The 25,202-nt window shown below is 40.7% G+C and overlaps 1 protein-coding gene across 1 annotated transcript in view; it reads right to left on the reverse strand.

Moving 5' to 3' along the window:
- LOC136861351 (uncharacterized) overlaps positions 1–19,418 on the reverse strand; it is a 266,754-nt gene extending 247,336 nt beyond the window's left edge. Inside the window, exon 1 of the mRNA XM_068226128.1 lies at positions 19,325–19,418. The gene's annotated coding sequence lies outside the window, so the exon portion shown is untranslated. The remainder of the gene's footprint in view (positions 1–19,324) is intronic.
- Positions 19,419–25,202: the final 5,784 nt, after the last annotated feature.

Below are 25,202 nucleotides of genomic sequence, written 5' to 3' on the forward strand. Positions count from 1 at the left end.
CAGAGGGTCACAACATTTTGAAATATGTTAGTACCCATTGGCTCTCGCTTCTTCAGTCTATTGATAGAGTTCTTGAGCAGTGGGAAGCTTTGACACTCATGTTTTGTAGTGAGACCCACCATAAAAATGAGACTACCAAGCAGTTTGAAACTGTGAAATCTTTTATACAAGATCCACACACAAAACTGTTTTGCTACTTTCTTCAGAGTTCACTTCCTGTTTTTAACTCTGTGAATATATTTCTGCAACAAGATGCTCCAGCCATACATCTTCTCAGGAGGAAACTTACTGGTCTTTTAACTGACCTACTGGTCAGATTTGTTCAGCCATGTTCTCTTAAGTCAGAATCTACCTCCCTTTTGAGTGTTGATTTCAAGAGGAGGAAATACCAGAAAGCCAATGAGGACTTGGTAATTGGAGCAAAAGCTAGGGCATACTTGAAAGATAATGACTGTGATGAAGAGATGTTTTATAATTCTGTAAGAGAGTTTTATATGGCAACTTGCAGTTACATTACCAGGAAATTTCCCCTTGATGATGAATTTCTTCATCATGCTGAAGTAGTAGACATCTCTCTCAGAATGAAGGTTTCCTATTCATCTCTTGAATATTTTGTTCGAAGATTCCTAACTTTGGTCAAGGAAAGTGAACATGACAAACTTGAAGAGGAATTTGCAGTTTACCAGTGTGATACTTTCCCTGAATATATTGTACATGGACCTAACTCTGATGTGAATTGGGGCAACATTGCAGAGCTTAAAAATGAAAGTGGACAAATTAAGTATAAAAAATTAAGTAATGTTGTATTTGCAGTACTAAGTGTACCTCATAGTAACTCTTCCAAAGAAAGAGTTTTCGGTGTTGTTAGGAAAAATCAGACAGAATTCAGGCTTACATTAAGTACACCTACACTGGAATCGCTTATGGTTCTGAAGACGAAAATGTCATCTCAGGTGGAAGTATGTTTCAAGAAAACCTACACCGAAAAACAGCTGCTGGGTGCGAAACAAGCTACAAATAATTTTTTATTGCAGAACTAACAGGTAATGAGCAAATTTTATTGTGTGATATGATATACTTTAGAATAGATTGCTGTAGGAAAGGGCAAATGGGGTGCTTTGTATTTGACTCGTAAACGTTTTGTCGGGGGGGGGGGGAGTTAAAAATGGGATTACTGATAACCCACTTCAAAGGTTGGCACCTCTGCATATGGCTTTTAGTGCCGGGAGTGTCCAAGGACATGTTCGGCTCACCAGGTGCATGTCTTTTGATTTGACGCCCGTAGGCGACCTACGCGTCGTGATGAAGATGAAATGATGATGAAGACCAACACATACACCCAGCCCTCATACCAGCGAAATTAACCAATGATGGTTAAAACTCCCGATCTTACCGGGAATTGAACCCAGGACCCCTGTGGCCAAAGGCCAGCACGCTAACCATTTAGCCATGAAGCCGGACAACATTTCAGCTGAGATGATTAAATACGGGGGTGAACAGTTGACGCAGCTTGTTCACCAACTAATTGTGGAAGTTTGGAAAACTGTACAAAATGCCATAGCACTGGAGCTTAGCGATTATTTGTCCAATTCATAAGAAGAAAGATACAGCAAATTGTGAAAATTATGGATGTATATCTTTGCTTAGTGTGGTTTATAACATCTCAGCGAAGGTTTTGTCTATGATACTCACTCCACTGGTTGAGCAGATACTAGGAGACTTTTTTTTTTTGCTAGGGGCTTTACGTCGCACCGACACAGATATGTCTTATGGCGACGATGGGATAGGAAAGGACTAGGAGTTGGAAGGAAGCGGCCGTGGCCTTAATTAAGGTACAGCCCCAGCATTTGCCTGGTGTGAAAATGGGAAACCACGGCAAACCATTTTCAGGGCTGCCGATAGTGGGATTCGAACCTACTATCTCCCGGATGCAAGCTCACAGCCGCGTGCCTCTACACGCACGGCCAACTCGCACTAGGAGACTACCAAAGTGGCTTTCGACAGGGTAGGTCAACAACAGATCACATCTTCACTGTCAGGCAAATAATGGAGAAATGCTATGAATATAATGTGAATGTGCATCAGCTGTTTGTGGCTTTTCGGCAGGCTTATGATAGTGTGAAAAGGAGGAAAATGTGTCAAACAATGATGGACATGGAGTTCCCAACTAAATTGATAAGACTGGTACAAATGACCCTAATGGGTACTAAATGCATGGTTAAAATAGAAGGAAATCTTACTAAAGAATTTGAAGTAAACCAAGGTTTGCAGCATGGGGATGTGTTATCTATCCTGCTCTTCAATGTGGTTTTGAAGCATGTGAAGAAAAACGTGGAGGTCAGTAATCCACGCGGTACGCTGTTCAACTGTGTAACACAGAATCTGGCTTATGCTGAATATGTTGATATGCTTTCTAGAAGACTGAAAGACCTAGAAGGACTGGATAGATTAGGAAAGAAAGCAAGAGAAATGGGCCTAAGAGTGAATAATGCAAAAACTAATTACCTGTCTGCATCTAGGACCATAGTTAGGAAAGATAAATGCATCTAATTAAATGGGATTAACGAGAGAAGTATTTAGGAGTGCTGGTGACAAAAAATGACATGAAAGAGGAAATAAAAGCGAGGATTGCTGCAGGCAATAGGGCTTATTTAGCTTTACTGACAGTGTTTAGATCATGCAGCCTTGGTAAAAGATTAAAGTTGACAGTCTATCGAACAGTATCACGACCAGTGGTAACTTATGGTTCTGAAACATGGACAATGACCAAAGTAGATGAAGAACTGTTGAACAGATGGGAGAGTAAAATACTGAGAAAGATTTTTGGCCCAATGAAGGAAAGGGAATTGTGGACAATAAGGAAAAGCAAGGAATTGGAAGAACTCTATGGACATCCAAGTACCGTAACCAAAATAAAAAGCAACAGATTAAGATGGTTGGAACACGTGAAGAGAATGCCAGATAATAGGGCAGTCAAGAAGATCTACAAAGAAAATCCAGGTGGTAGAAGATGGAAAGGAAGACCCTGGAAAAGATGGCTGGATGATTTGGAGGAGGATTTAAGAAAGATGGAAATAAGAACATGGAGGCGGCGTGCAGAAGATCATGAAGATTGAGCTTCAATCGTCAGAGAAGCCAAGGCCCTAAAAAGATCTGTAGCACCAAGGAGTGAGTGAGTATCCAAGTTTATCCTTGTGCAACTTGAACTTCTTTGCAATTTTGCTGTCAGGAAACATGATTAAAATGCCAAAACTTCTAGCAGAAGAATGGGTCACAAGCTGAGTAATAGTCCATAATATTTCTGCAGTAACAGCTTCATCCTTGATGATAAAATTGTTAAAAGCACTTCTAGGCACAACACAAGTATGCTTATCATTAACAACTGAAGTTAGCACTTCACAAAGTTCAGCTTTCATTGGAACACAGTTTGTAGTTGATGAAGCAGTATTCATATGAAGAGAATCTCTAGTTGCTACCTTGGCAGATATCATGTGAAACAGTTTTCTTGCTCAAACTTGAAGTGTTTACTCTTTCGATGTGCATTTTGCCTTTGGCCAACACAGAGACCTAGAAGGACTGGATAGATTAGGAAAGAAAGCAGGAGAAATGGGCCTAATAGTGAATAATGCCAAAACTAATTACCTGTCTGCATCTAGGACCATAGTTAGGAAAGATAAACGCATCAAATTAAATGGGATTAACTACGAGAGATGTGAAAAGTTTAAGTATTTAGGAGTGCTGTGGCCATGGCCTTAATTAAAGTGCAGCACCACATTTATTTGGTGTGAAAATGGGAAACTACGGAAAACCGTCTTCAGGACTGCCGACAGTGGGGTTCAAACCCACTATCTTCCGAATACTGGATACTGGTTGCACTTAAGCGACTGCAGCTATCGAGCTCAGTAATAAGTAAATAGATAAATAAATAAATAACAATGGATGCATTATATATAATATGCATAATATAGGCTACTTGAACTATATCATATAATGCATCCATTGTTATTATACTTTAAGTATTGCAAAAAAAGAACGAAGGAAAAGAGAACGGAAACTGAAAACAGTATTAGTAGAAAAGGGGAAGTTACCGACTGTCAAAAACACTCAGAGAGATGCTGGGCGATGAGGGCATCACGTCCCAACGTTGGGTTATTAGAGAATATCACAAGTTATTATTCTAGTAACTGTACTGCCTCTGTGGATCCGTGGTAGAGTGTCGGCCTCCAGATCCCAAGATAGCGGGTTCAAACCCGGCAGAGGTAGTCGGATTTTTGAAGGGCGGAAAAAAGTCCATTCGACACTCCATGTCGTACGATGTCGGCATGTAAAAGAACTCTGGTGATACATTTGGTATTTACCCGACAAAATTAATTAAATCTCAGCCATAGACGCCCAAGAGAGATCCGGTTTACTCTAGGTCCGCTAGATGGCAGACAGAGTAAACCGGAACGTCGAAATTGACGAGCAGACAGCCAGATGGCGTCAAATCAAAATGTCTGCAAATGGTAGCTGAGGCCATACGATTATTATTATTTATTACTGTACTACGTATTACTTTTCAATAAAATCACTTTGAGTTATAATACCAACCTAAACAATTGTTCTTATTACCTGGACTTTGGGAGTGCAAATATCCATGGTAGATTATAAAGAATGATAATATTTGTTCCGGTACATTTTATCACTTGGCCAGTATATCGTTCAAAATTCCAGTATATTTCCAGTACCTATATTAAATTCCAGTACTTCCAGTATCAGTATACACCCTGTTTTGTCTAGTCCAATTGCACTCACTTTTGTCAGTATTCTCACATGTTCTACTCTATCAAAAGCCTTAGATAGGTCCATCATACAGTCCATTTGACCTCCTGAATCTAACACATCTGCTATATCTTGATGGAATCTTACAGTTGAGCTTCAGTGGAATAACTTTTAAACCCAAACTGTCTTCCATCAAACCAGTTAGTAATTTTCCAACAAGTCTACTGTAATATAATCAGAAATAATGCTTTTCGAAGGCTTCAGGGACCAACACTCTGCCCAAAGCAATTGGGGCCTCTAGATAGTTGATTGTTACTGGTGCCTGACATTTGGCATGGAGATGATGGCTGTATAGTCTACTCCATTACTGCAGCCAGACTGCCGCTATAAGTTTCAGGTACAAGCTCAATTCTTTTTACAATTAAATTCCACAATTTCTGAACAGGATGGTGCATACATACATAATTCTACAATACATTTTCATTGTAGCCTTTAAGTGTCCAGTCTCAAAAGCTTTGCAAAATAACCAAATATATCTCCATACCCATACATTAACAGCTAATACCTTAAAATAACTGAAAACGGAATCTAATCATCTTCTATAACCCGCTCTGCTTCTGTTGTCCTCCATGATCTCCTGGGTATATCCGCTCATCTCACCTAATAGTTGGTGTTTAAAGCAGTCATCATCATATCGTTGCTCCATGAATGTGAAACCTGGACCCTGTATCACCGTAACATCAAGAACCTGGAACACTTTCATCAGCAGAAACTTTGTTCAATCTTAAATATCAAATGAGAGAAACTTTTCCAATATTGCAGTTCTTGAGAAAGTGTGCATGAACAGTATAGAAGCTTCTTATCATTGGCCAATGGCTTCAGTGGACAGGGCACGTATACCGTATGAGCAACACCAAGCTTCCTCGCCAACTCCTTTCCTCACACACAAGACCCCATGATGCCCCTTTGAAGCGTTATAGAGAAAGTCACAAATAGCAACCCTCAAACCTAGGACACACTTGCCAAGGATCACTCACTTTGGCGTCAAACCACTCTACTGCTACTGAACTGTTTGAGGAAGAGCATTCCAGGTATGGAGAGGTCAAACGACAGTTACACATACTCTGTCAGATGCAGCCTCGTACTCCCCCATCCATCAAGTGCAATCTATGTAGATGCATATTTCACGCTAGAATTGACTTGTTCAATCATCAAAAGTACAAGCACAAACAGCACTGAGTGGTAGTGGATTGTAATCGGGAGAATTTGTATGCACAGAAACGAGTCAGCTACTGCGGCCAATGCATGTATGTAAATAATAATATACGTTACATCTCTGTTTTCTGTAACTCAGGTTTAGAAATCCCCCGTTCACTGGAGCCACATGATACTATCACCAAAAAATCTGTTCAATATTACAACACAGTTTTCAGATCTCCCAAATTCAAAATAGTCATCACACAGGCTATCTAGAAAGTGCAATACCTAACCTCCTAAAGGTACTGGTGAAAAGCCTTATGTCTGTGCAAAAATTTGCAACCAGTAATTGTAATTAAGTAATATTTTTGACAATTTAAAAATGATTTCTGCTTGAAGATGCTAATGCAGATCTAGTGCTGAGGGAGTGAACTGTTCTCAGCATGTCACTGCTTCATGAGAAAGAGCCAAAACCCACTGACTGCTAACTACTGACTAAAAATCCTTGTTAGTATTCATCAAAGATGCAGAGCTGAGTTGGCGTTAATCATCTCAGTAAGTTCCTTTTCACCATGTCAAGCAACAGTACAGATTTTCTGAACTTTTTCCCATTCCTGATAACTATCTTACGTTTCCCACACTATCTCAAATCGTGCGAAGTCTTTTAAAGTAATTGTTTTCAATTTCTTACGCTTTATCTCCCTAGTCTTCTTAGCCCAAAGTGTGCAACATTTTCGTAACACAACTCTGTTTTGTTTCTCGAAATACCCCAAAACAAAGTGTGCAACTTTCCTTTGGATCGTTTCAGGTTCTCCAATCAGGTAACCCTGGTGAGGTCCCATGAACAGACACCACCATACTCTAATTGGGATCTCGCCAGCAACATATATGCCCTCTCCTTTACATCCTCACTACAACCCCTTAATACTTCCATTAACAACTAAGTAGTTACAGTAGTCCCCATGAGGTACATTCACTCCACCAATTCACAGTAATTAAAAATGAACAGGAAGTTTCCTCTTGGTGAAACTTACAACCTGACTTTTCACCCTGTTTACTATCACATCACTGTCTGCTGTCCATCTCACAACTTTGTCAAGCTATTTTTGCATTTGTTCACAATCCTGTAACTAATCTTTTACTCCATACAATATAACACCATCCACAGAAGGTCTCATCTCTGATGCCAGTTCTTTACTCGTATCATTCAGATATATAAGAAAACATCTAGGTCCAGTAATACTGCTACGCAGAACCCCTCGTTTAATCATTACAGGATCAGATAAAATACTGGAAAGGATATTAGAGGGGGAGATGAGAAGAAATGTAGGAGAGTTGCAAGAGGAAGTATGGCTTTAGAAATGGAAGAACTTACAGCGGACTCAACTTTCAGCACGAGGCAATTAATGGAAAAGAATTGGGAATATGGAAAGGATCTTATCAGGACATTCAAAGATCTAACAAAGGCATACGATAGTGTTCCCAGGGAGAAGGTTTGGGAAACCATCAGGGTGCAACGATTTAAATCAGAGTGATTCAAATCATCACTTAAATCAGTTGATTTTAATAATAATAATAATAATAATAATAATTAAAATCAGTTGGCTTACTTATTCTCATTATTACCTGCTGTCCATTGTTCAAAATTAATATAAACTCAAGTACTTAAAATCAGTTTGCTTTCTTATTGTTGTCTTATTGCTTGTGGTCGACTGTGTGGCGCTTGCTTGTGGTCGACTGTGTGGCGCTTTGGTACCCATCCTACAGGTTTGGAATCATAGAAAAAATTATGTTTTACGATACATGAAGTAGCAGAGAGGAGAAATCCTTACTTTATGCTTGCCAAGGATTCAGCACCGCATCCCAAGAAGTTTTTCTACTTATTGCAAAATGGAATTATTTTAGTGTTATCATGAACCAAATAGAACAAAGTTTTTTGAACTTCTAATGTTCTACGGCTCGTTCATAATCATGTAACACCGGACCTTACCACTCGGTTGCCGTGGAGTGCCATACAGGCTTTTGACTTCCGCGCTAATTCAGACACCACTCACGCACAACACTACATGATATTCAAGCTAAACATTAAACTCTGATGTAATTGATGCAATTATGCTGACAATAATGAAGACTTATCATTTAAATAAACAGTTTTAGAGTACTTACATTTTAATTTGGAGCACCCCATGACTCAAATATGTATTAATATTATGTACCTAGCACATATCTATGTTATGTCAGGCAGGTCCTAGAGATAACACTGATGTTGAAACTGCAACATATGGCAATGATGATCAAACTTCAGAGACAGATCCAGTAGTTTCATCTTCAGCAACAAAACATAAGAGCTCATTAGTTACAGTTCAGCCATCCACTGATGGTAATAGATAAGAAAAATGTTCCACCGATCAATACATTTATTGTGGATTAAACAAAGTGAGATTGGTCACTTCCTTGTCCAAACTAGCGAAAAACAAGAAAGGACTTAGATAAACTGGTTGCAATATTCTGTTAAGCTACAAACAGTTCCTTCTGCTCCATTAATCATTCAGAAGACTCGTAAGTATGTTGCGACCTGGCTATACTGCTCTATCATCTGCTGCAGTAGCAGGACCACGCCGTGAAGAAATTTATCAAAGTGACAGATAAGTGTTTCAAGGATTTATTTCAGAATACAGTTTGTATGAGCATAGATGGAGGGTCAAATGTGCATTATACGCTCACTGTGTGTGTTACAGTGACCAGTGAAAATGGGAATGTACACCTGTTCAACACAGTTGATACATATTGGCATGTGCGCGCGCACACACACACACACACACACACACACACACACACACACACACACACACACAAGACTACTTAATTGAACTTGCAATCAATTCAGTGAAAAGTTGTGAGACAAAATGAAAGTATAATGTGAGAAGCTGCATTATAGATGTAAGAAATGTGCCAAAAATGAGGAATGGTCTGAAAGAAAGAGAAGATATTGATGTAATAACATATAGCTATTCTGCTCAAATTTTGAATCTTCTCTCCCAGAATCATACCAAAGGACACTGCAAACATAAGGGAACATGTAATAGAAATTGTGAAATACTTCTGCAATAATCATTTTGCCAATATAAAATTTAGGAGTGAAGGAGGACAATCATTAAACCTGCTTCAAGAAGTTTGATGGAATGTGTTGTATGACTGCCTTCAATCTTACATTAAAAACTGACCAATACTTGTGAAGATTTGTCACAAAAGAGACAATATTACCCTCTTTTTTTTTTCATGCCACTGACACAGATAGGTCTTAGAGCGACAATGGGATACGAAAGGCCTAGGAGTGGAAAGGAAGTGGCCGTAGCCTTAATTAAGGTACAGCCCCAGCATTCGCCTGGTGTGAAAATGGGAAACCACGGAAAACGATCTTCAGGACTGCCGACAGTGGGGTTCAAACCCACTATCTCCCGGACGCAAGAACACAGCTGCAGCCCCTAACCGCACGGCCAACTTACCCGGTAAGATTCCGTTAAGAGAAAAATTGGTGACCTTGAAATAAAGTGAAATGCTGAAGAAATTTTACATGTGTTAAAATCAATAGCACTGGCTCTCAATGAAATCCAAAGAAGTGACTGTACCACTGGACAAGCAGTGAAAGTGCAGAAAAATACTAAAGTATGACTTGGAGGAATTACAAATGTTAAGGAAATCTGAAATTAATGACTTAAAAACTAAGATGTTTAAAAAATGTTATCAAGCATTAGCTGCACCACATTTTCTGGCTTTCATTGTTCATGCAGTATTTATCAACTCGGAATATGTTTTACATCCATCCGAGCACGAATGTGCATTTCTATTTGGCCAGGAAAAATATCAGGGAGATTTCTATCAATATTTGTGAAGTAGTGCACGGTGTGTCTGCTTTGCAGTGGTGGAAATTTCAAGAATACATCACTGGCATGTTGGTGATGGACAAAGTTACACAGCTCTTAACAGCTACAGCATCATCCACTGTAGAAGGTGTTTTCTACCTTTGGTATTCTTCATTCAAAGTTAAGAAACAGACTTGGTGTAGACATAGCTTCCAAGCTTGTGTTTTTGTATACCAGTAAGCATCTAAATAAGGAAACTATAAATGTGACTGAAGATGAACTAGTTTAGAAATGGGCTTGGTGTACCATAAAGAATAGTTTCAAGTTTGTGTTTTTTAATTTAAGGAGCTAGTCCCAAGACAGAAAAGCTGGTCTAAAATACAATGCCTGAAAAAAAAGAGTTAAGCAAGGCGAAGAAGTGGTCCAATATTATCCCATTCGGTATGCACTCATATCACTGATGTGCAAGTAAATGATTAGATTTACAAGGATCTGTACCGTAATGTGTAGAATACCCACCAGATTGCATTCGTGATGGCACCATCCTGTTGATAAGTTGTTACCAGTCAATTGCTGAGAGTCAGACAGTTAAGCAAGACGTGCAGAGAGGACTACGTAAGGTACAAAACACCAGCAATGCCTCACAAACATGTTAGACAGCCTATCCACCAACCGACAGCATTTGACCGAGGCTGCATTGTGGGACTGCATGAGGCTGGTTGGTCATATCGTACAATTCTCAGGCATGTGGACCATTCAGATGTCACCGTGGCCCGACATTGGATTCAATGGGTACATGGGGGCACCCAATCACGTCGGTGCAGGTTCAGGTCGACCAAGAAACACCACCCCAAGGGAAGACAGTCGTATGGTGCGCCAAGCATTGTGGAATCCCATAACTTTGGCACCTGCCATCCGCAAACTTCTACTGGAGGCTCTACAACATCCTGCGAGTTCCTGCACAGTGTCCTGATGACTCGCATCCGCCGGATTGGTGTCCTACCACCCCATACGTCGGTTGCCATTGACACCAGAACACTAACGCCTGTGTTTGGAGTGGTGCCTTGCCCGGAGGCATGGACACAGGACGATTGGCATCCCATCATGTTCAGTGATGAGTCCCGCTTCTTCATAACCTCCTATGACCATCATGTTTGGGTTTGGTGACGTCGAGGGCAGGTCCTACCCATACTGTGGAAAGAGACACAGGCGTAATCCCTGGCATTATGGTGTGGGGAGCCATGGGATATGCATCCATATCACCTCTAATAGTGCTTCAGAAGATTTCGACGGCACGGCGATACGTCTCAGACATTCTGCATCCGCACATCCTATAGATCGGGCCAGCTAGGAAGACATCTGGGAGCACATGCGCACTTTGGACTGTCTCGCGTAGCGTATCCCCTCCTAACAGAGCTCCTGCTACAAGGACAGTTCAGTGCATAAGTTTACACTCAGCTGCCGCGCTCTGCTTTCTAATTTCCTGTTGAGTAGTAACTGTGGTTAGTGGTGGTGTACGTTAGGCCTATCTGTGACAGTATGGAAGGCGTTAAAAGTAGCGTGCATCATAAGGTGATAGAAAGTCAGACTCGTGCAGCAATCTTGAACGTTATAGGCTTTATGGAAAGGGAGACAATGGAAGAAAAGTTCGTTATAGATTGTAAAAAAGTGCAGGAAAGAGTAGCAGCAGCTGTTGCGAGTGTCAGAAAGTTCTTTGGTACGGATTAAGAGCAAAAAACGAAAGAATTAGGAAAACCTATGGATAGTCTGTTTGAAATACCAAACAAAAACAGAATGCGCACAAAGAATATTACTGGATTGTACGACTTTGACGATGGTGCTGTACGTCGTAGTGTTAGCAATTTTTATTTAGATGAAAAATGTTTACCTACAGTTTCAAAAATTTGTGCAAAGTTAGGTAAAGTCTTCAAGTTCAAAGGATCCAATACTAGTGTCAAGCGAATTCTTCGATCATTAGGATATCATCAGAAAAAAACTAACACTAACAAGCGCATCCTAATGGAAAAACATGACATAAAATAAGAAAGGTTTGTTTATTAAAAAAACGCCCAGCATCGGGCGGAGGATAGTTGTACATGCTGGCGGTGAAATGGGTTTCATCGAGAACTGTCTGCTAATCTGGAAGTCTAGCAGCAAGAGTGGCGACTACCACGATGACAAGAATAATGACATTTTTTTAAAGAGAAATGAAAGATATGAAAGATAACTTCCACCTTGCAGTTTTCTCGTGATTGACTACGCGTCATATCACAAAAAGGAAGCAGATCGTGCTCCAACCTCCAGCTCACGTAAAGTGACGATGATCTCCTGGCTAGTGAATAGGAACATTCCACACCGTGAGACGATGTACAAACACGAGCTTTATGAGCTTATCAAATTGCACAAGCCGGCACACAAAACAAACCTATGTCCTAAATGAACTCATGGAACAGTACGGACACTCGGTAATTCGACTGCCCCCATATCACCCTGAATTAAACAGTACTGAAATAATGTGGGCAAAAGTGAAGAACTGGGTAGCTTCTCACATAACCTTCATTATTGACGACGTAGATAAACTCACTAGACAGAAATTCGCGTCAATATCCGCCGAAGACTGGAACATAAGGGATGGGATGGGGAACATTTTCAAGACACTGTGGAGTCCTTTGCGATCCAGCTGGGAGCCGACGACACGTCATCCGGTGAGGACGACAGAAGTGATGACGGAGGACTCAGTCGAATTGAAGAGATGTAGTGGACATAATAAAACAAGAATGTGCTCATTTTGTGAATAATTATAGTGTCATTATTTTATTACTTATTATTTCTAGTGCCATTTAAGTTACCTTCATATACATACGTTGTTACTCAGCATATGTAGAACTTTTATGGTGTTTCCTTTTATGAATTATATTTTGTTTCTGTACCTGAGAACAATTATATATGTCATATCATTAAGTCACATATCTTATTTTACAAGAAAGCAACAAAATATTGGCATTAAGGAGCTAGGGACAAACGATCATATAGTCTAACACTGCTTTCTCGCCTTAAAGCAAAAGTAGGTACTTATTATTATTTATTTCTTTCTTTCTTAATCTTCTTACCCTCCAGGGTCGGTTTTTCCCTCGGACTCAGCGAGGCCTCTACCGCCTCAAGGATAGTGTTCTGGAGCGTGAGACATTGGGTCGGGGGATACAACTGGGGAGTATGACCAGTACCTCGCCCAGGCGGCCTCACGTGCTATGCTGAACAGGGGCCTTGGTGGGGGATGGGAAGATTGGAAGGGATAGACAAGGAAGAGGAAAGGAACCAGCCGTGGCCTTAAGTTAGATACCATCCCGGCATTTGCCTGGAGGAGAAGTGGGAAACCATGGAAAACCACTTCCAGGATGGCTGAGGTGGGAATCGAACCCACCTCTACTGAGTTGACCTCCCGAGGCTGAGTGGACCCCGTTCCACCCCTCATACCACTTTTCAAATTTTGTGGCAGAGCCGGGAATCGAACCCGGGCCTCCGGGGGTGGTAGCTAATCACGCTAACCACTACACCACAGAGGCGGACATTATTATTATTATTATTATTATTATTTCGTTTCACCCTCTTTGGGGTATGTTGAATCAACTCTTTCTCTGTGTGTTGTTCTTTTTTTAGTGCCCAGTGTTTCTTCATTCTTTCCGATCTTTGTTTCTTCTCGTCTTCCGAGATAATAGATTTGGCTTTTAATGTAGATTTGTTTTGGAACGTTATGTTTTCTTCTTTAGTTATTACTTTAGCTGTTCAACCAAATAGTGAATTTTCTGTAATTTTTAATCCTACCATATCTTTTTCAGTTTCTTTAAACCAGTTCGGTTTTGTTTTGGGTTACGGAAGAAGTCAAGATTTGAGAGTTCATTCTGAGGAGAAGATGACCATAAAAGTTTATCCTCCTTCTTCGCATAGTTTCTGAGAGTTTTTCAATTTTCTTGTAGCGTATTATTATTATTATTATTATTATTATTATTATTATTATTATTATTATTATTATCGAGCTGTTTTACATGACGTGGCTCAGGTTATGAAGCCTGGTGTTATAGCAAACCATATTCTACACTGTACATCTACAGCGTCGTAAAGTTAATTTTACATCAAATTATAATTTTAAAATAAGGACTACACAAATTGATACATGGAAACGATTTTGACAGCTACTGTAATAAGAGGTTAAATTATGTTCTAACTCTGTCAATCTATCTGTCATCTATAACACTTCTAAATGCATTCATTTCGGCTAGGTATGTCTGTAATTTACAGCCGGAAGGGAATTCCACTAACTGAAAATCTGCGGAGTGTTACATGTCAGTTATAACAAATATTTCAGGTCAACTGTACGTTGCCACAACACTGAGCGAGAAGGGGAAGTCAGCGTTCTCGCTTCCACGGCTCTGCTTTCTCACTCGCACACTTCCCCTCACCGGATGTCTTCCTAGCTACCCCTTATGACACAACAACCTGGAACACCCCCTGTGGGTGGGGGCGGTAGAATAACACCCACGGTATCCCCTGCCTGTCGTAAGAGGGGCCCCAGGGGCTCTGAACTTTCGAGCGTGGTTTGGCGACCACAGGGCCCTTAGCTGAATCCTGGCATTGCTTCCACTTACTTGTGCCTGGTTCCTCACTTTCATCTATCCTTATCGACCTCCCTTGGTCAACTCTTGTTCTTTACCGACCCCGATGGTATTACGTGTGGAGGCCTAGGGAGTCTTTCATTTTCACGCCCTTCGTGACCCTTGTCTTCCTTTGGCCGATACCTTCATTTTTCGAAGTGTCGGACGCCTTCCATTTTTTTCTCTCTGATTAATGTTATATAGAGGGTGGTTACCCAGTTGTACTTCCTCTTAAAACAATAATCACTACCACCAACACTCTGGGACAGTGAACAAGATAACACACATCCACACACAGCAAGTGTGTCTAAGGACTGCTTAGAGCATGTTGAGGTCCTACTGTGGCCAGCAAGATCACCGGACCTCTCCATCATTGAACTCATGTGGGATGACATAGGAAGGGGACTCTGTCCCAGTAACAACCTGAGGGATCTGGACGTTCAGCTACAACAACTGTGGACGAACTTGCCTCAGGAGAGGATCTAAAGGCTGTCCGACACCATTCCAAGCCACATAAGGGCATGCACTGCGGCCGGGGGGTGCGACACTCTGCTGACCTGGTGCCAACATTCCACCTGTAACTGCCAACAGCCTTGTCTCTTTCAACCCATATTGTAATCAGTTCAATAAAAGCACATGGTCTTTCAGCATTTGTAGTTTCATTCACTTTCAACCAGTCGTGGATGCTTAACTTCTTGTGTCAGGCAGTGTATATATATTTTAATATATCAAATCCCAATTCAAAATATTGTTAAAACACAGAATTTAGATTGATTCTTCATTATTCATCTTAGGTACTTAATAAACAATGACGCAGACATGAATCTGAAAATATAAAATGATTAGTAAGAATATAAACTTAACAAAAATCTGATTTAAATCAAATAAATCTGATTTACATCACAAAATTATAGATTTTGATCTTTTCATCAAAATCATGATTTTTTTACACTCTGAAAACCATGGTCAGAAAGAGACTGGGTACATAGACTGTAGTAATGATGCAAACAATGTACAGTAACTGCGTACAAAGAAAGCATAGGGAATAGGGATATGGAGTTATTATTATTTGTAGACAATATTGTGGTGTGGAGAACAAACAGCAAAGAAGTACAAGAACAGCTCGATGCACTGAACGAGAAAATTGAAACTTATGGTACAGAAGTGCAGAGAAAAGCAAGAAGATGCTGATATCAGGAGGAGGTACACAAGGGAAAGGTATTGTGAAAATTGGTAGTTGAGCGAATTAATGCAGAATACAAGCCTGAACATGGAGATTAGCAAGAGGGTGCAATAAGGCAATGCATTCTACCAGAGTGTAATAAAACCTTGTCTGGAATAAAGACGTGTTATGGAAGTGTGAAGAGATAGTGCACAAAATCCATTACGCACCCATATTAACTTATGCAGCTGAGACTCTGATAATGGCAAGTAGGGAGGAGAGTAGAATTCAAGCCAGGGAAATGAAATACCTAAGAAGTATGATAGGAAAGACATATTGAAAAATGAAGATGTGAGAAGGAGGGCAGAATGCAAAATCTAAATGAGATAATTGAGAGGAATAAATTAAGATGGTTTGGACATGCAAAAAGAATGAAAGAGAAAAGATAACCAAAACAGATGATTGAGAGCGAGACCTAGAACAAGGTGGAGGAGTGCAAGAAGAAGAAATAACCTGGGCTGGGGACAAAATTATGAAAAAGGAATTACGGAAGGAGATGATAATAATAATTCCGTGTGGCTATTTCTAGCCGAGTGCAGCCCTTGTAAGGCAGACCCTCCGATGAGGGTGGGCGGCATCTGCCATGTATAGGTAACTGCGTGTTAGTGTGGTGGAGGACAGTGTTGCGTGTGGTGTGCGAGTTGCAGGGGCAGCACAAACACCCAACCCCCAGGCCAATGGAATTAACCAATGAAAGTTAAAATCCCCGACCTGGCCGGGAATTGAACCCGGGGCCCTCTGAACCGAAGGCCAGTACGCTGGCCATTCAGCCAACGAGTCGGACATGGAAGGAGTGAAGAAAGTGGAGAAGTGCCATGAATGCCCTGACTCGGCAGGAGCTGGATAAGGGGAAAGGAGGAGGAGGAGAAGGATGATGATGATGCTTCACACCAAACCCCATGACGCAACAGCCCCAAAGGGCCATGACCTACCAAGCGACCGCCGCTCAGCCCAAAGGCCTGCAGATTACGAGGTGCCGTGTGGTCAGCATAACGGACCCTCTCGGCCATTATCTTGGCTTTCTAGACTGGGGCCACCATCTCACCGGCAGATATCTTCTCAATTGTAAATACGTGGGCTGAGTGAACCTAGAACCAGCCCTCAGATGCAGGTAAAAATCCCTGACCTGGTCGGGAATCAAATCCGGGGCCCCCGGGTGAGAGGCAGGCACGCTACCTCTACAACGCAGGGCCGGCTGATGATGCTTCACCTACTCTAATTCTCTGAATTCTAGAAATTTAGCCACCATGCAATCACTCCTCTGTCTTGCCCAATAGCCCTCATTTTTGTCAGCAGTCTCATAGGATCTATCCTATCAAAAGCTTAGAGCAGGTCAACAATAGTACAGTCCATTTAACCCCCTGCATCTAAAATCTGTGGCTTGGTTCTAAAAAGGCCAATGTCATTTTTTATCGAAATTGAGATATCAACTGATACAAGCGTGTTTTATCCTAGCTCGCAACATGTTAAAAGGGCCAATGTCTCTGTTAAGTACTAAACGAACAGTTAACGTTTAATTAAATAAGCCCTTGCCAATAATGATAAGATTACCAATAAAGATTAGAGACCTGGCAATTTTTAAAGAATACGACAGAAAAAATTAGCGTTTAATAAGGTGACTTCCACAAAGAAAGTATAAAAATATTTGAAGTTAGTTATTGAAAAAAATAATTGGAAAACTATAAGCAAAACTTCAAATGCTCATAGCTCGAAAACAGGTTTTTTGACATTGGCCCTTTTAGAACTAAGCCACAGAAATATCTTCTTTACCTTGCTGGAATCCTACAAGTTGAGCATCACTGGATTAACCTTTCCGAAACCCGAATTACCTTCTATCAAACCAGTGAGCAATTTCGAAAAAATATCTATTAACTTATAATCAGAATGTTTTCCCAAAACTTACATGCAACACATGTCAAGCTGACTAGCCTGTAATTATCCACTCTACATTTATCACCCTTTCCTTTGTACAACAGGGTTACTACCCATTCACTTGGTACAGCTCTTTCATATTAAAAATAATCAAAAGGCCTCATAAAATTTGTCTACCTCATCCTCAGATGGTGCATATAAAAGAAAATCCTTGTCAAATTCCCTAAATCATTCATTTGCATGTCTAACACAAAATCTGTTGCTTACTATGGCTTTCCTCTTCAATTTCTTCTCTGCAATCTTTTTTCCTCTTTGACATCTGTTAAATAATATTTTATCCTGTCTTTCCCTTATTTTCATTCCTTATCCAGATCATTAACCTCCAGCACATCCAGTTGCATCATCTTCCCCAACACATTCAATCCTTCTGCATTCCTTTCTATTAGCCACAGTGATACTGATAGCACCTATCAAGAAAGTTATCAAGTAGCCCCCGAGCTATGAATCTGAAGCAGAACACTGAAACTCCAAAAAGACATAGGCCTATGCAGTACTGAAGCAAGGCACATAATCTCAGGCAAGTTTTAATTCCCATGCTCTACAGCCCACCGACAGAATGGATGGCAATGTATATCAAAGAACGAGGACTAAGACTCAGAATATGTAGCTTACAAAGGCTCCTACTGTATTGTACTCACTTGCACTCAGAACAACGTCATCCATCGCCCATTGTTAAAATACATGGATGTGCGCACAAAAACGTACAACATAAACCCAAAACTTAAATACGATTCTACATTGAAATGTAAGTTTCTAGTCAGTCTGAAGAACAAAATGAAAACTGTAGCCCTATTATTATTAAGTGACCTGGTGTTACTTCAACACTGACCCTATTGAATTTTCATTTTGATTAATATTTAACAGCCTAAAATCTAAATACATGCAAATTAATGTCATAAACGACGAGCAAAAGCAAAATACGTTGGAGACATTCCGCTGAAATGGTAAGTGGTTTAACGTCAATCACACACAAAAACACAGCAAGGTTTTTGGCAATGTAAGGATTGAGAAGGTATCGGCCGTGGCCTTATTAAGGTGCAGACCCAGCATTTGCCCGGTGTGAAGGAGGGGAAACCAAGGAAAACCATCTCCAACGCTGCCGCCGATAGGATTCGAACCCACCACCTCCCGAATGCAAGCTCGCGACAACGCCTACAATCTCATGTATGTTACACCGACACAGATAGGTCTTACGGCGACGATGGGATAGGAAATGAATGGGATGAAAGCGACCGTGGCCTTAATTACGGTATGATCCAAGCATTTGCCTGGCGTGAAAATGAGAAACCACGAAAATTCACCTTCAAGGCTGCCGAAATTGGGGGCGCGAATCTAAAAGGGCGGCTAACTCACTCTGTCAATTAAACACAACCCAATAGTATTTCCTCCCAATGCATATGACGAACAGTATAATATCCCGCTCCTATCGTAGGACTTTATACTGAGGACTTTGACATGGCATGTTTCTTTCATGCCAAAATTTAAGTCCATGTTACAACTTGTTGACATAACATTAATCAGGACCCAACAGTAGCATATTCTCACATTGTAACTGAATAATAAGCTTGGCTATGAACATGATATGTAATAACCTTCCTCAAAATTATATACTACAACAATATATACAAATAAACACTCTGACGGTTTACAATATATTAATTACAGTAGAGTATAATTTAAATATGTAAAAACACTGACACCATTAATGCAGAGTTTTGTTCTATATTATTATCACTCGCACAAACCCTCGATCACAACACCTGAAAATAGACAAAACCTTTTAATTCACATACCACACGTTGACGTTTAACACCCGTTATTCCCGCCCTTTCCTTTAGTTTAACCACTGCCGTCTCGATCCTCCTACACTGCCTGCTCTATGCGAGCCTTTTTTGCGACTACGCTGCGACAAAATTTCTCCGCTAGATGGCAGACATAGACGCACAATGTTCTAAACTTATTCTAATGACGACAACCTACAAAACACTATGCAGTACGGTCATATGTTCACTGAAACTCGTAAATCACATCAGTAATATTAAAAATCGGCAATATTACCTGTATGAAGTCGCAGTTGACCTCTTAATGCACAATTTAAAGATTTTCCTGGAAGAAGGCTTGGAGTGGTACCGTACTTTTTGTGTTCTTGCCAACGCAATATCAAATAATAGAGGTCTTACGAACTTGGTTAAGATAATATCACTAACAGCTTGCTGGTGTTCGTTGACCTCAAACTGTAACAAAACACATTCTGGAAGGGTCTTTTTCTATTTGTTTTACGACGCACCGACACAGATAGGTCTTATGGCAACGATGGAATAGGAAAGGCCTCGGAATGGGAAGGAAGCGGCCATGGCCTTAATTAACGTACAGCCCCAGCATTTTCCTTGTGTGAAAATGGTAAACTACGCAAAACCATCTTCAGGGCTGGTGACAGAGGGGTTCGAACCCACTGTCTCCCTGATGCAAGCTCACAGCTTCGCTCTCCTAACCGCATGGCCAACTCGCCCGGTATTCTGAAAGGGAAGACGTCGCGAGTCCTCGTATTACGCTCGTACGTTTGAAGGACTTCGACAATAGGGCACAGCAGCTTAAACGAACTCCTGCAGATGCTTCACCAGAGCAACAAAACAACGTTTTGGGTATCGAATTGCTCCTCTGTCTTCATGCATAATCAGTTCCATTTAGCGGTGTCGAAGCTCTAGGCAGTGAGATGTTGCTGACACAAATGTCACACTCCATCCTCTCTTCAACAACACGAACCTAGTACCAGCAAATTAGGATTTGATTTACTGTTTCTAGTTTGACTGGAATATTATCGTCCGGATATCTGAGGTTGTCCAAAATTTCTAAACATGAAGACGTTTGTTTTGTGATTGTCTGTCACAATTCTTGTCATAAGGAATCCACTATCCACCACGGTTCAATCACCTTCTGTAAAAAAATCCGCAGCCTGTTTCCAGTCATTCGACCCGGTCAGGAATGGAATGAATGAAGCCCCATCTAACAGCGAGGATAGGAATTGTGCCGGCTGCCGAAGCCTGTCGCACTCCTCCGGGGCAATGATTAATGAATGACAGATGAAATGAAATGATATTCGAGAGTGTTGCTGGACTGAAATATGATAGGGAAAACCGGAGTATCCGAAGAAAAACCTGTCCCACCTCCGCTTTCTCCAGCACAAATCTTACATGGAGTGACCGGGATTTGAACCACAGAACCCAGCGGTGAGAGGCCGGCGAGCTGCCGCTTGAGACGCGGAGGCTCCATCACCTTCTGAAATAAGGTGTAAAAGGCACAGATGCGAGAGTAATCTGAGGATATCCAATTACATCCTTTATTAGTTCTTGCCTAGATAAAGCCGACAGCCGCTTTTCTCTTAATTCCCTTCTAGACGGTATTTCATGGAGTCGTATCTTTTCTGGTTGCGAACCACCTTGCGAGATTCGAAAAATCGGTAAAATGGTACACAGCAGTTGAATATTTCGGGGAAAGAATTTGAAGTTTCAGTTCTACGAAAAATATACCTTGCGCGAAGAGAAAGAAAATAGTACCAACAACTTAACATCACTTTTGAAATATCTATAAGCATAACATGATTAATTCATTTCACAGTTCTATACAAAATATCTCTTGTACGAACGGAAGTGATTGTACGAAATAACTCAGATTTTCATATACATCCATGCTCCAATAACACAGTGCTACACCCACACTGACAGCGAAGATTGTGCATCTACTGCTGCACTCTTACGGCGACTTAGAGAAATATTGGTAGTCGCGACTTCCTGTGTTAAACTAGTGGCATAGAGCAGGCAGTATAAGAGGATCGAGACGGCGGTGTCTTTAAGAGATGGCTGAAAAATAAGGTAGCAGTTACTTTATCACAACTACATGCCTGTCACTGTTACTAATGTAGCGAGGACAAAAATAATAGATTTTATTTATTATTTGGCGTATGATGTATAATGACAACCTATAAACTATTTACACAACCAGTGAAAGATGAGTACAAAGTAAATACAAATTATCATATATATACAGTCAAAGAAAGCAATATACAAAGTTTGAAATAGTGAGGGGTAGCTCGTGAATGAGTCGTTCAAAATGAACGCTTCACTCCTATGAAGTGTGAACTAACCACTCAATTTCAGTGAACTGGTAGTTCAAACACTTCACAGTTCTCACACTTCATTTCGTTCACAGTTCTCAAACTTCAAATCATTCACAACTCATTCGATTTGTCGGTCGCTCGCTCGCTCACTCTCTCTCTCTCTTCTCTCCTCTGACTAGCTACGTCATTCATTTCGTCCTTTACTCCCAGTACCATCCTACATGTCAACTGTGTTATTACACCATTAAAAATATATATACGAAGACACTGAAAATCCGACAGTGTGAGCACAGCAGACATGCAAATAAAATGTCTGCCTTGTGAATCTGGAAGAAAAAAATGCGCCGAATCCACAGCCAAAAGAGAGTATCTTCCTTGCAGGAATGTTCATCTCATACACAGCATTTAATTAATTTAAAAAACTGCACTTGGGGAATAGACTACTTAAATAACAAATCAAAAATGAATGGACTTTATATAACTTTAAAATACCTGAAGCTGGAACCGTCTCTCCTAGAGTGCTTTAAGTACGACGATATAGCTCTTCCACTAGCTTCTCGGCCATCTGTTTGACATCACCACGAATTTCAGAGTTATTGGCAAATCTACAACACCATCTTTTGCCGGGCTGAGTGGCTCAGACGGTTAAGGCGCTGGCCTTCTAACCCCAACTTGGCAGGTTCGATCCTGGCTCCGTCCGGTGGTATTTGAAGGTGCTCAAATACGACAGCCCCGTGTCGGTAGATTTACTGGCACGTTAAAGAACTCCTGCGGGACTAAATTCCGGCACCTCGGCGTCTCCGAAGACCTTAAAAAGTAGTTAGTGGGACGTAAAACAAATAACATTAATTACACCATCTTTTCAATGACCGAATGAGGAGTGTAACTTTTGACGCAGTGACCAGTCTTTCACTGCTCATTTTCTCAGTACGGTACAATCTTTGAAAACTTTTTAACACTTCACAGGCTTGTATTATGCTTGCAATGTCGTCTGCAGAAGCGGTTGTATTAACAATGGATGGGTGGACTTCAATTAAAACTGAGAGCTACTTGTTAGTGACAGCACACTACATGAAAGGTGGTGGTGGTGATTATTATTGTTTAAAGAGGAAGTACAACTAGGCACCATCCTCTATTAAAACTAATCAGAGAGAAAAAACTGAAGGAATCCGACACTTTGGAAAATGAAGGTATCGGCCAAAGGAAGACAAAGGACACGAAGGGCGTAAAAATGAAGGACTCCCTAGGCCTCGAGTGCTCTAATAACGTCGGGTTCGGAAAAGAACACGAATAGACCCAGGGAGGTCGGATAGGATAGATGAAGTGAGAAGCCTGGCACAAGTAAGTGGAAGCAATGCCAGGACTCAGCTAAGGGCCCAGCAGTCGCCAACCCACAATACAAAGTTCAGAGCCCCTAGGTCCCCTTCTAGTCGCCTCTTACGACAGGCAGGGGGCTACCGTGTGTGTTTCTCTACCGTCACCGCCTACAGGAGGATAACTATATGAAAGATTCATCAAAGTAGATAAATAGATATTTACGGCAGTGGTAGTCATATTCATTCTATTTCGGATTGAATTTTAGGAGGAAAAAATATTATGATATGATGAATAGCGTTGATAACCCTGGTGTTTTCTGCCAGAGTACAGCTAAAACAGATATCACGTGGCAGATAAAGACACTGTTGAGTGCATCACGCGAATAAGATGACACTAGATTAAATGTATTTCCTTCGTTGTATCTTTATCATTTCCTTGTCCCTATCAACCATCATCTAGATGTTGTAAGCAAGCAAGCTATTTGGTCCATAATTACATAGCTCTACCATCTGTTGGGTATTATGAAGCTTTATTGAGTGAGTGAGATACTGTGAACGAAGTCGCTGCTGAACGACATACTCAGCAGTTTCATCAGGCTTGATTACTTCATGAACTACTTCATGAACGAACTACTTCATTTGAACGGTTCACAGTAAAGAGCGTAAATGAGTGAAGTAGTTCGTAGGAATGAACTGGTTCGAACCATCGCTAGTTTGAAAGAACAAGCCGAAAACACAATATATTTACATTGTGGCTGCATCGGGAAGAATGAACTCGCCCCACATACAGAACGCACCCTTGTGCACGATGCAACATTGCATCAGGGTATGCCTGCCTAAACTAGCGTCATTCGGCGGCGTGGAGTGAGCATGATCATCACGTCTCTCTGTGTCTCGCTGGTGTAATCAGTGTAACCTATCTCACATGCAAAGGTGTACTAAAACTGTATGTGGTGTAAATAAATCTATCATCCATGAGGGCTGATTTATTTATGGATGATGCGGAGCCGCCTACAACCAAGAGACCATAAATGGTGACCTATCTTGAACCACGTGCTTCACCACAGATCAAGGTATGTTATCACACTTTATTTCAAAGAGATATTAGACTGCTTACTTCATTGGAACTACCACGTCTTCCGAGTATGAAACCAATTCGGCAAACGACAAAAACAGTCGCCAGGATCCTAACGGTCGTCGGCGATACTCATCACTATCGACATTTTCATACTTTTCTTTCTTTATCGCTCTTCTCAGATTAAAGCCGGGATTTTATAGATTTTTTTCTGTTAGTAGGCTTCATGTTAAGAGGAAAATTGTCCAGCTTTTAAATGTTAATTCATTGCATCATGTGTGTAACGAATGTGCCGATATTTTTATTGACAAGTGACTTAAAGTGATGATACAATGTTTTTAAGTGAGAAAAAAGACAAATCTAACCGTAAAAGTTCAGGCAGGAATGCTAAAGCAAAAGAAGTAATGCGTAAATGAAAGACCAAGCCATTTCACAGCAGTCCATTTCACATCTTGTTTATATGTCTAATTTCAGTCTTTAAATAATAACCTTTTAAATAATTCTTCATTCATTTATCCAGAATTGCTTTAGCAACTTCGAAGTTAATATCTCAATAATATTTTCTTTCTAGACGTAATTTATTTATCCATTTTCGTATATGCATTTCCATTGATATTTGAATTTAGCGCGACTTTTCAGGTCAAGTCACTAGGAGCGCCACCGTCGAATTGTCTCCCATTTTAACAAGGCTAAATCCGTAAGTGTCGCGTATTCTCTCTACTGTATTTGGCTTCAGTCCGCACGCGGCAACTGCACGCCGCATCTGCAACTCTTCGAGAACGCAACATTTCATTTAAAAACTTGTATGTATATAACCTACGTTGTACTTGTTCCGGAATATTGCAAAATTAAGCACAACATAAATTCGTTGTGAAGTTGTACGAACATTACAAAGAAATCTATACAAAGGACAGTAGCCTACCTAGTTTTCTAACCACAATTACAATCTTGGTGTTAAATTGATGTACGCAATCCAGCAATCTTTTGTGCAATTTTCTTTTCTTTCTATTTTTGCTAATTAAGGCCTAAGATACAGACTACTCTACAATATAGGGCTACCTTATTTACTGTTC

Source organism: Anabrus simplex, chromosome 1 (genome assembly GCF_040414725.1).
Source record: "Anabrus simplex isolate iqAnaSimp1 chromosome 1, ASM4041472v1, whole genome shotgun sequence".
Lineage (NCBI taxonomy): Eukaryota > Metazoa > Arthropoda > Insecta > Orthoptera > Tettigoniidae > Anabrus > Anabrus simplex.